This window comes from Protopterus annectens, chromosome 2.part1 (genome assembly GCF_019279795.1).
Source record: "Protopterus annectens isolate FY-2018-M chromosome 2.part1, PAN1.0, whole genome shotgun sequence".
Classification (NCBI taxonomy): Eukaryota; Metazoa; Chordata; order Ceratodontiformes; family Protopteridae; genus Protopterus; species Protopterus annectens.
In genome coordinates, this window is record NC_056729.1 from 1,432,139,700 (window position 1) to 1,432,153,449 (window position 13,750).

Here is a 13,750-nt window from a genome sequence, read left to right on the forward strand (position 1 = left end):
TGATCTAGTTATGGATATGTTATAGCAATATCACCAGCACACCAATTTTTAGTGAATCATGGACAGTTTATGTTTCAAAGGCGGCAAGCACTGCATTTGTAGATGAAGCACTGAAATGCAAAGTTATTTGCTAGCAGCAACCTCTGCATTAGTAATCACCCTCTTTAATGTGGAATTATTCAGATAACATATCATATGTTATCAGGTAGTTAAAATTTCTTATGCTGTCATAAATGCATGGTTGGATCTTATAGTACAATGATGCAAGTGATCTTTATACAGTTTTATGTAGTTCATCCAGATCTACCAATAAAGTACATCATTTATTTCTTCATAAAATTAAAGGATATACACAAGTCAACAAATATGTTAACTACTGGTGGGGGTGGCTGTCTGTGGATGATTATACTCTTATCTCATCATTTTTAAACTGTCTTTAATCTGGCTTTGTAGGACTAGTCTTTGTGTGTGTGTGTGTGTGTGTGTGTGTGTGTGTGTGTGTGTGTGTGTGTGTGTGTGTGTGTGTGTGTGTGTGTGTGTGTGCGCATGCATGTGTGTGTGTGTGTGTGTGTGTGTGTGTGTGTGTGTGTGTGTGTGTGTGTGAACTGAGTTGGAATATTTTGGCTACGGTGTGTTTGTGTGAAATAAATTTGAAATATGTGACTTTGGTCATTATTAGTATTTTTACACAGACATCTGAGAAGGATGCAGTCAACCATGCAGCTATAATTGCTGGATTTGGTAATGTCTGTGGAGGAAAATTAATGACTCTGATGAGTTGATGGAAGTTAAAGTCATTAGTCTGTCTTTGCATGCTAGTGTTCAGTTGTGTAAAGCAAACTGGTATATTTTACTGTGGCCATTTTTCTATCAGATATATGATGTGCACACAATTGATAGCGTGGTAGATTCTAATGATAGCAGTGTCAGTGGCTTCTTATGGTTGACGTGTTCTGAAATAGGTACTTTTGTTATTATTGGTTCATGGATTTGTTTCATTAATTCTTCTTCTTTCGGCTGCTTCCGTTAGGGGTCACCACAACAGATCAACTGTTTCCATTTCTTCCTGTCCTCTGCATCTTTCTCTGTCACGCCAACCACCTGCATGTCCTCTCACACCACATCCATAAACCTTCATTAATTAATGGAAAAAAATGTTGAAATTTACATATTTAAAACACATTCTAACAAATGTTGCCATATTAACAAATGTTGCTATATCAAACAAGAAATATAATTTAAAACAATCAGAAAGGTGAATCAAATAAATATGCATGGTTCTTAAAATGTGTGTGGGGAGGGGACATGATTTGAAAACAGCCCGGGGCCCAATGTACACTTAATCCACCACTGGTCAGATGCATTTTCATGGAATGTGAGTTTTAATGCATTTTAAATTAATCTGAAGTTTTAGGGGAAGAGAATTTTACTGTTACTCTTGTTAAGTCTGTTTTCATTGCAAGGCTGCTTTATTTAGCAAACAGTCATGAGTGTAAATCTTGGCTCGAGATGATTGTTACTGCAGAAGTGACACCCTGACCCCATGTGCAAAATGGGAAAAGAGGTGTTGAGGGTGGATGGTCAGCAGTGTTTGCACTCTAAAATTAGAAGCAAAAGCTTTAAATTCAATCCAATTATCCATAATTATTAAAAATTAAAGAAGAAAATAGTATGTACACCGACTGATTTGAATAGCCAAGAACTAGGACACTGGAATGGCTGTGAGTGGGAAGGGGCACTAGTACATTACCCTGCCTCAGGCCCCATTTCAGCATGATCTGGCTCTGCCTGCAGGTGCTCTCGGCTCAATGAGTGCTGGGTAGGCTCTGTTTTTCTTGCAACCTTGAAAAGGAATACACTCATAATCCAAGAAAAAATACTTGAATGACTTAGATGTTTAGAAATTAAGTTACATGTTCATAAGTGTTGCTCCTTTGTTTTGAAAAAATGCGTTTTTGCTTTATGTTACTATAACTATGAACTCTATTAAGATTAAAACTGTGTAATTTAACTTGCTGATACTTGAAAGGGCATAGTAACCACTTTATCTGCATATGTAGGGTAAAGGGTATATTCTTATGAATAGGATATGAACAATCAACTTGCAAAAACAATGATGTACATGACATTAATTTCTGCATATAAACTCAACATATACATTTTTAAAAAATGGCTGAAACTGTACCTATCAAAAAAGGAAAACAATCTCTTTTTACCATCAGTAAAAAAGCCTAGTTGCACCTTCAGGCACATTTTTACTGAATAGTGATACCGCTATAGAAATAATTTTTTGTAAGGTAATGTGTAGGTTTGGGGGTTAGAGCCAGACTTAGGGTTGGAGGTTAGAGACAGGATTAGGGTAGCACAAATGAGTAAGGTGGCACACCTACCTATCCATCTTAAAGTGTGTTTATTCTAACACTACCCATAACCCCAACTCAACCCTACACGTTACCTTATGAAAAAAACACTTCACTAATGCCACTAAACAAGACACTCACACACTTCACATACAGCAGCACCCACACAAGACTAAACCTATCCCCTTCTCCATTCCTTGTCCTCAAAACATTGTATCTGTGCATAAATATACACACACAATCCCTTCACATTAATCAACACATATGCACAACTTTAACTGTCCCCTTCCCTAGCCATACTGTAACACTAACCTGTAAACTCTCTCACACACACACACACACACACACACACACACACACACACACACACACACACACACACACACACACACACACACACACAAGCACACATGCACACACGCACACATGCACACATGCACACACGCACACACGTACACGTACACCCCTAAAGCAGAAACCTTTGGTTTATCTGAAATATTCTGCATTAAAAGAAACTCCCAAGCAAGTGCATCCCATACAGAAAAGGAGCATTTGATGTTACTACTTTTATAAATTCATGCACTGGACAATGACTGCTTTTGATAAGAACAAGCAGAGTTTATTACAATTATTTTCATGATTAGCACAATTGTCTTTAACAAAACAGAGAAGAAACCAATAAAGGGGTATTCAAAATAATAGAGAACCCTACTGTATTAAAATGAGCTAGAATTACACTGGTACTTCCAAATTTAATGTCAGTACTTTTAAAACAAATATTCTAAATGTTAAGATCAGTAGGTGGACAGTTGATGAAACTTCCATCAGTAAAGCAATGGATGGCTCATCATGTGGGACTTTTAAAACCATTATATAATTCATTATGGAATATAGTGCATGCACAACTGGACCACCAGCTAAAGGGGGTGGGTGCTGCAGGTACTCTTAGAAATCAGTGGGTTATGCCAATTTAAAATACTGGATAAAGTTTTGCAGTGTGCTTCATAGGTTCATAGGTTAGTACTAGGCTCTCGGCTCTAGGGCCTATACAAGCCTAGCCATAACAATTCCCTGGCTATTTCTTCCCACACAATTACCTCCCTGGACCCCTGTCTAGCAGAGCGACTGATGTGATCCCCAGGGTGAATTTCCTTTCTCCCATCCAATCATCAAGGTTCCTTTTGAAGAGGGCCAAAGAGGAGCTCTGCTTGACATGTGTGGGCAGTCTATTCCAGAGTCTGGGGAGTCTCTGGGTCAGGAACCTATCTCTCCAGCATGTTTTGTTTATTGTGATGACAAGATTTAGATCCCTGGCGCATGGGGCTTTGACAGATTGGGATTTCTTTAAGTGTGGCATGTCCAACAGCTCTGGGTTTAAAATGGCCTTGGATGTTAAGCAGAGATCGCCTCGGAGTAGACGATATGCGACAGAGTATAGCTGGAGTTTTTTAAGGTGGTCAGCATAGGGCATCTGCTTTAGGCCTGTGATTCTTTTAGTGAGGTATTTCTGCGGCCTTTCCAGTTGTTGCAGATGTCTTGAGAGGTACATACCAAATGGGGTGTTGTATTCTATAATGGGTCTAATGAGGGATGAGTACAGTGGGATAATGACCTCCTTTTTTTCTGGATGAAAAGCCCTTAGTGATGAGGTGTGCCACATAGAAGGATCTCCTGACTGTTGTGGTGATGTGGTTATTGAAGGTGATACCACTGTCCACCTGTGTCCCTAAGTTTCTTATCACACTTTCGATGCTTAGTGTACTGCCACCTATGTGGTAATTCACTGCTACGACAATGCAGGGATATACAAGGGATGATGTAAAACATGGACTTGGGGTACCAGAATGATGTAAGAGAGTAAGAGAGGATATACACAAAAAGACACTGATATGAATGGCTGCACATTTAAGAGGAAGAGACAGAAGAAAGATGTGGACAATACACAGTTGGGTTGTCCAAAAGAGCTGTGAATGGAAATGGCATGGAGTAGGCTCACACCAAAAAATGAGAAATTTAACTTAAGCACTGAAGGGCCATGAAGTAAAATATTTTTCTTACCTGTCTTTCAATCTCAGAATCATGTCCATAAACACTAGGCTTATTTCTAAAAGATTAAATGTGTGATAACACTGTGAAAGATTTCTGTGCTATTTATTGCTTTCCTACATTTGTTAGAATTTTAAGTTGTGTTTTCTAACTGCTGTAAGGGCTGCTGTTCTGCATGTAAATATACTATATCTACAGTGCTGTTTTGAGATTCCCTAACATCATCATTGTCATCATCAGCCAGCTTTTTCCCATTTTATACATGGGGTCCAGGTATCATGTTAACTGTCACCACCTCTCTCGATTCAATGCTGCACTCCTGCCTTCTTCAGCACTCATGCCTGACTGTCGCAGATCTTCTTTGCCTGACCTTCTTTCACACAATCCATCCACCTGTTTGCTGGATGTCCTTATTTATTCTTTATTTCTTCCTGTCTGTCCCAAATCTTCTTCACCAGATTGTCTTCTGCTTTTCTGCATGTGCCCAAACCACCAAAAATCTATTATCTTTGATTTTTTCTGCAATTGGAGCTACTTTGGCTTCTGCTCTCATGTCCTCATTTCTTTGTTTGTGGTACAGTGTGCATCCTACCACCCTTCTCAGGCACTTCATTTCCATCACTTCTAGCTTTTTCATCTGCTCTGCCTCTACTGCCCAGGTTTCTGTACCATACAGTAGTACTGGTCGCATCACTGTCTTGTTTCAGCTTCTTTGGCATTCTTATGTCATAGACTACACATGAGATTCTATGCCATTTGGCTGTAGCCCCTGTGATTATTGCTTTGGCCTCTTCATTCAGACTTCTCTTTTCCTCAAACACCCCTCCCAGATACTTGAAGCTATTTACCTATTCCACTGTCTTCCCTTCTATCTCAATTCTCAGCTTCTTCTGATTTCCCCAATTTGCTGCCATTACCACTGTCTTATCTGTGCTCAGTTTCATCCCATGTGCCTTCGGTTTTGCATTCCATTCCCCTATCCCTTGCTGAAGTTCTTGGTCAGAATATGCCTGTAATGCTACATCATCTGCTACATAGCCTGCACTAATTCTACCAATGTTTGTGGGTCTTCAAACCACCGCAGTACTGCCCAAAACAGCTTTCTTTGGACCTTGTCATATGCCATGATTCAAACCTGGGTTCCTTTCAACTACAGCTTACTGCACTAACCCACTCTCTAAGTCTAGGAATGCCCAGTTGGACTCTTTCCTCCTCTTTAGCTTCTTCAAAACTATCTGTCTCACTGCAAACATTTGGTCAGTTGTGGTTCACTAACACTTGGGCTTCAAACCAGTCACTTTACATTAAGAGGGTCAAAGTCTGCACTCTTTTGGCAGGAGAAGACTGATTTCACCTATCTGAGCTGGGAATTGTGTGCATACCTGATTGGCCTTAGGGCATAGCTAGTGTAAAACTTGCTTTTTTCTGCTTGTATGTAAGCCTTGCTTTTGCGTTTCATGCAGCAGCAGTTAGTGGTGCCCTGTATATAAGCAATCACCAGAAGTTGCACTTTTACTATAAAAACTACCTCATAAATTTACCTCAGTCCCATACTACTTACAGTACAACTAGCGTATGCACTGAGCAGCATTGCCACATTTAGTTAAGACTATTTAGGTCTAGCTTGCATTACTGCAGCACACAGGACATTCACTGCTCAAAGAGCATCTGGCTTGGTTGCTGGGCAGCATGGCTGAATAGGTTAGCTGTAGTTTACACCAGGTAAGCACTCATCCCTCCTCTAGTTGCAAACACCTCCTACTGCTTTCTCTTGTAAAGCACACATTAGGATGTGCAACCATGGATAGGCACTTTCCTGCTATCTCTGCATCTAGCTTGGTGGACATCGGCATCCTGTAGCAATGTAGCAATTGCCTTATGTACACTGACAACTACTTAATTCTGGAACAGGCAAATACAGTACGTGCGAGATGTAATTATGCAATGTCACTGGAGGCTAGACTGTCACATACAGACACAAAAAACAGCAGACAGGTTGTCAGTGACACACGCATACCACTCACTGCACTTACAAAGGAACAGTCACATAGACCCACATATACGGAAATGCTCACATATAACTTTCCCAAACCTCAATGGCCTCTCAGATGCAGACCTCAGAAACTCTGCATGCACACAAAAAAGACAACTCCCACCACATCACATAAAACCACATTTCATTGTGTCACAATTAACAATCTCATAAGGCATAACACCCCACAACCCAATATTTTTGTTATAGGAGACTCCATTATGAGATGCACTGATGTCCCTCTCACTAGACTGGATAACGAGAAGGTCACAGTTTGTTGCCTTTCAGAGGTCAGGATCAGACAGGTCATGAAAGCACTCAAGTCACTAAACCCCAAATATCAGTATGACTCAGTCATAGTCCATGCGGGCATAAATGACCTGAAATGTAACTCCCTGGACCATATGAAGAGAGGCATGACTGACTTATTTGTCACAACCAAGTATGAGCCTAGCACTGAGCAGCATTCTAACATCTCCAAGGATGATACCACAATACCAACATGAAATGATCGACTTTAATTATTGGCTTAGCTATGGGTGTCATTCCAAAGGGGTCCAATATTTGCCAACCTGGGAGAACATGGCTGACAGGCCATTCTGCTTTGCCAGGGATGGTCTTCACCTGTCACCGCTAGGCTTTTGGATACTAGACAAAATATTATCCATCCCTATAGTGCCATTTTTAGACATTGCCAAACAGACAAACCTTCCAACATAGCAAAATCTACTCAGCATAAGCTAAATATATTATTGCTCAATGCTAGGTGTCTCAACAAGAAACTGGACTTCCTGGAAGCACTCCTCACCCTGGAGAATGCTGATGTCTGTGTAGTTACTGAAACATGGTTCAAAGCCACAGAAACCACTCTAGTAGTGCATGGCAGTAATGCTTTTTATATGTTCCAATCAACCACTGCACATGAAAGACCAAAAGGCAGAGGTGTATCTGTTTATCTACTTAAAGGATAAGCACACCTCAAGACTGGATAAGCAATATGACATGCTTGAGCTACTCCAGGACTAACTAACTGTGGGAAAAATCCATTATCATATTCCTGCTAGCTACAAGCCCCCCACCATGAACCAGAAAACCCATACATCATATGTGAAGTTAACTGAATCACTCAACATCCAGCTTAACACCATAATCATGGGTGATTTCAACTACCCTTCCATTACCTGGGAAGTATACATAGCCGCTAACATGCATGTCCAAAGATTTCTAGACTTTGTCAATGCAAATGATCTGGAGCAGTTAATCTGCACTCCCACTGGGGTACAAATATCCTGAATCTGGTACTTACAAATATGAGATCTGCACCCACGGAAGTGTGAAGTCCTCACTGATTAGATCAGATCACAAAGCGGTGTCCCTTAAAATAAAGATAAAACTAGACCCTCCATCTAATCCCAAAAACTTGAAGATCTTTGCTAAGGCAAACTACCTCCTATTAAGTGACAGCATAGATAGTTTCCAAGTTCCCCCAAACTCCAGAAAAACACAGAAGCATATATGGAGGCATAAACAATAGCTGTGTAAGAATAAATAAACAGCTGCACAGAAACAGCAGTACTGGACCAAAATAAGCCTAGGTCAAACTGCAAAAAAAAAACACTCTGGTGAACCCCTGGTATCAATAGATTGTACAACAAAAGAAAGAAAGAAATTCCTGTCTAGAAGAAAGAGATAATGTGCACAACAGAAGAAAACAATCTCCCTTTAGTCTAAACAAGCACATCAGGGAATCAGCCAAGTCTTCAAAAGCAAATTTTGAGGCAAAAATAGCCTCCCAAGCTAAGGATAACCATAAGATATTTTTCAGTTATGTTCGCAATCTTAAGGGCAACACCCAACAATGTGTGGAATTAGTTGTAGACAGCATCACCTATACTCAGCCAGAAGATACAGCAAATCTGCTGTTTGATAAATTCAGCTCAAATTTCATCTCCCCATCACCTCCTGTTAAGCGCCCAAAAATACCCATAACTATTCCTCCAGCAGTTACCACTAAAGAACAGGCCTCCATTGTATTCTCTAAAGTTAAAAAGATGGCTTTGATGTGTCCTGATGACATACCAGGATGCCTCTTAAATAAATTGAAACAAGACCTGTCTGGCCTACTAGGATCTCTGTTTAACCACAGCCTCTGGACTACATTTGTCCCAGTGGAATGGAGGACAGTAACAATCATCCCTCTGCACAAAGGGGATCATCAATTGACAGAGGAAATTACAGACCCATAAGTTTGTCTAGTCTTGTTTATATGCAAGCGCATGGAAAGAATAATCATGGACATAATAAATAAAGACATAAGAAACCTACAAACACTAGACTCAACCCAATCGGGCTTTGTCAAGGTCAGACCATGTATACTAAATCTGGTGAACTTCTTTGAGAAAGCCACTAGGGCCATAGATGAGTATAAAACAGTGCATGCTGCCTACCTTGACCTGGCTAAAGTGTTTGATACAATTCCCCATACAGGTATTATAAATAAACTCACAAAACCTGCTAAAAATCCCTACATCACCAGATGAATGGCCATATGGCTCACGGACATGGCACATATTGTTAAAGTGGGTGAATTCAGATCCAGCAAGAGGCCAGTTACTAGTGGTGTGCCACAGGGCTCAGTGCTTGGACCACACCTGTTTGGAATATATTTCACTAAAGTCAAGGCTAATATAGAAGGCCTCTGGCTGACAAAGTTTGCTGATGAATGCAAGTTGGGAGCAATCATTGAATCTGCCAGTGATGTAGATAGCCTTCAGAAGAGTCTGACAAAGACAAATGATTGGTGCCAGAGCCATGGCCTAAAACTAAATGTAAAAAAATGCATAATCATACCCTATGGGAAGTCAAATACTCCTGCAGTTTACAACATTAATAACACACTCCTAAGAGTGGACTAAGAGGTGAGAGATCTAAGTATACATATAGATAGTAGCCTGAACTTTGACCTCCATGTGTCCAGAATTGTGAGGAAGTCCTTCTATGTGGCACAGCTTATAAGTAAAGATACTGCATCCAGATCCAAGGAAATTACAGTCCCACTGTACTTGGTCCTCATCAGACCACTTTTTGAGTACAATACACCTTTTGGCATGTACTTGACTAAGAGCTTACAACAGCTGGAGTGACCTCAGAGGTCCCTCATAAATAAAATACAGCGTAACCAATATGAGCTGGAAACAACGTTAAAGCTTTTGCTTGGCAGCAATTACAGCTCGTTCACTGCCTCCCCTCTCAGCCAACAGCTTAAGATAAATTCAAGTTCACGGACACGAACGTAAAATCAAAACTTCATTTATTCACAATAGTTGAGCGCTTTCACTTGCATGAGGCAAGCTTCATCAGAACAAAGAGTGGTAAAGCTTCCATAGTTTAAATACAAAAAAAGGCGCCAAAAATTGGCTAATTGTAATTAATTACATCATTGAGAATTGTTAATGTGCTAAAAAGCATACTAACTTAAAAAAACATACTGACATAAAAAATGCATGCCCTAATGGCCTTAAGAATATCTAAGAATACTTATAAAACTAACACTACTGTCAAAATCTACCTTCTAAAAAATATATGTGTGCTTCCTAATAAATAATATTAACCCATAATAAGCAGGGGTTTGATAGTAATATAATCATTTAATCCCGGGGCTGTCGTGGCATCTGTGTGTACCTGCCACCATAATTCACGATATAAGAGATGATTCTTAATGTTACCGCCTCTGGGATTATTTTTGATTATTTCCAGGATCCCAAACTTAAAATTGTGGTCATTTCCACAATTTAAAATGTGTCTGGATAACGCGTTTTTCGTATCTTTTTTCTTTATGGCATATATGTGGGCATAAATTCTCTGTCTCAACTGCCTCTCTGTTTTTCCAATATAGAAAAACTGACAGGACATGCAGACTGCTATATATACCAACATAGTTGATCTACAATTCCCTTTTATTGTGTGTATCCTGGTATGATTTACATTATTCAAGCAGATCAATTCCTGTTCCAAAATATATTGGCATTGACGACAGGTGCCACATTTAGATGTATTAACTCCTTTATGGTTATCCATTAATGTTTTTCTGTCTAAAATGTACTTTAAATTTTTACCCATTCTAAATACAAAGTGGGGTTGAATTCCTATTTTCTCTACTATATTGTCTGTTGAAGTTAAAATATACCAATTATTAAGTACTATGTTCCTTATGAACTGACTGCATGGACCGTATTCAATGATAAGGGAATTACTATATAATGAGGTATTGTTTGTGCAAAAATTGATTACATTTTTCATATTTCCAATACCATTTGTGGAAGGATTTCTATTATCTGAGTTTTCCATGATACTCGTTGGTGTATTCTCTTTCCCTAATAGGGGTGAATATCTCTGTTCACGTTGTCCTAATGTATATTTCATGGTATCTGTCAACATTATCTCATCATATCCTCTCTCCTTGAATAACTCAGTTATAAAATTCAATTCCTTAACTAAGTCATCCAACTCAGATGTCATCCTTATGGCCCGGATACATTGACCCTTAAAGATGTTTCTTTTCAATTTATATGGGTGATAGCTGTTAAAATCTAAATATGAATTGGAAAATGTCGTCTTTCTATAAATTGTTGATTTAAAACCCTTATTATCTTTAGTGATAAGGGTATCCAAATAAGGTACCCCAATATTATTGTATGTAAACGTAAATTTTAGGAACTGACTACTAGAATTTAGGTCACCCATAAAATTCTCGAATGTGATGGTATCATTCTTCCACAGAATATATATATCGTCTAAGAATCGGGAGAAATAGGCTATGTTGTCTATGTGGTTGGTGTTAAAGATGTGTGTGTCCTCCCAATCTAACATAACTAAGTTAGCAAAGATTGGGGCACATGCTGCACCCATGGCAACTCCACTTGTCTGCCTGAAAATTTCTCCCTCATAGTAAATGAAATTATATTCTAAGACGATACTCATTAGGTCCGCTAACAGGGTAATTTTATCCCAACTTAAATTAGTATACTTCCTAAGACTTCTTGTAAAGGCTTCAAGCCCTTCATCTATAGGTATGCTACTAAATAAATCAATCACGTCAATGGAACAAAATATTAGATCTTCCACAGTTGTATTAATAGGGAACTTACTCAAAAATTCCCAAGAGTCCTTCACTAAATGCCTCACTTTGTCATAAATAAATTTGAGAGTAGTATCTATGAATTTTCCTATGGGAAAGGTTTTAGCCTTACTCCCTGAGATGATGGGCCTGAATGGTGGATCTAGATGGTCTTTATGAACTTTGGGAATCCCTACTATAGTGGCCATGGTAGGGAATTCTACCTTCATGTATTCATACTGTTCCTCGGTGATTCTATGTTCTATCCTATAATCCTCAAGAAAGGAATCTATTCTTCTATATGAAATATTAAGTTCATTCAAAGAAGAGAGTTCATAGTTACCCGATGTGTGTAGTATGTTATGAATTTTTGCACTATATATAGTAGTATCATAAATCACAATACCTCCCCCCTTGTCCGGTTTCATTACCCTGTAATCATGATCCATACATAGATCTTTAAGTATACAGGATTCCTCCTTTGTTAAATTAGTGGTACCTAAAGCTGTTTTATTTCGTTTGTTTCTGTTGTTAAATTTATATATATCTTTGATTACCTTATTCTCAAAAGTGGATATCACTGGATTGTTAACTGGCATAAAATGACTTTTCTTCCTCAACTCAACAGCCCTATCCTGTTCCATGTTATTATCAAACATAACAGACAAATTTAGCTTTCTAATAAATTTTTTGAAGTCAAAAATCGTATTTACTAACTGAAAAGGTGGGGTCGGTACATATTTCAGCCCTTTAGATAACAAACTGAAATGGGCGCTGTTAAGCTCTAAATTACTATAATTATAAATCTTAAAATTATTACATTCACTAACAATATTATCTATAACTCTAATGCTTGCTAGGGAATCTGAATAATTCCCTGATTTATTAGTAGGTTGTACTTCACTCAGTGTTTTTCCCTCCATTTCCCTCCTTTTTGCCAAGTTCTTGAATAGCCCTTCCTTGGGGGGGGATGAAAATCCTGATGTGTATGTGTGTCAGTATTGTCATATTCAGAGTCCCTATTCACTAAATGTGATGTGTCTTTTGGCATTGCACTAGTCCATTTGTAACATAAGCGCCTACTATACTGTTCCCTATCCCTTTGAAATTTCTTAGTTTTACGCTCAAATGCTTTCCTGGCCCTATCTTCTGCTATAGAAAACTGTTTGTAAAACAGTTTTTCCCACTGTTGAAAGGCCAAGTCATGTGTGATAGAATTATTGAGCGCTTCAATTTCAGTTATATATTTACATAACTTGACATCATTATATTCCATTAATTTTCTCATATATTCAAAACCAAAAGTGTCGAATAAGGCATTAAAGTCATTCTCCACATCCACAGTGATATCTATGCCTAATGGCATTTTAAAAAACCGAAGTCCCATCGGTACTATTTTAGCAGATAAACAATGGTTGAGATATGCATTATCCAATTTTAGTGCATTAATAAGATTCAATTTCTTGCCAAAATTATAAATATAGTCCCTTAATGTATTTTTTGCAGGTCTCAATTCTTCATGCATTCTATTGTCAGTCGCACAGTCAAAATTGCAGTCATATTCAATAAATTTTTTTAAAACATTGACATTATCAACTGTCTCAATCAATCAATTTTTGGCGCCTCTTTTTGTATTTTAACTATGGAAGCTTTACCACTCTTTGTTCTGATGAAGCTTGCCTCATGCAAGTGAAAGCGCTCAACTTTTGTGAATAAATGCAGTTTTGATTTTACGTTCGTGTTCTTGGACTTGAATTTATCTTAAGCTGTTGGCTGAGAGGGGAGGCAGTGAACGAGCTGTAATTGCTGCCAAGCAAAAGCTATAAATAAAATACAGGATGTTAAAAGCTCTGTCCCTTTACTCTTTTTCCTACTGACTCTGACTATTTATGCTTAACCAAAAAGGCACTCACAAATCCAACCCTGATTATGCTATTGTACATTTGCAAGACTAACAACATGAGGGCCACCCAGTCTAGGGATCTAAACCTGGTCTGTGACTCAAACAAAACATGTTGGAGAGACAGATATGTGTCTCAAGGGATTTCCCCTTCTTTGGAATAGGCTTCCTATTCACATTAAGTAGAGCCCTTCATTGGCCCTCTTCAAAAGCAGTTTGGGCTAATTGATGGGAATAGTAAACTCACTCCTGGGGGTAGAACCTATGTCTCTTATGGACAGGATGCAGTCTGTAAA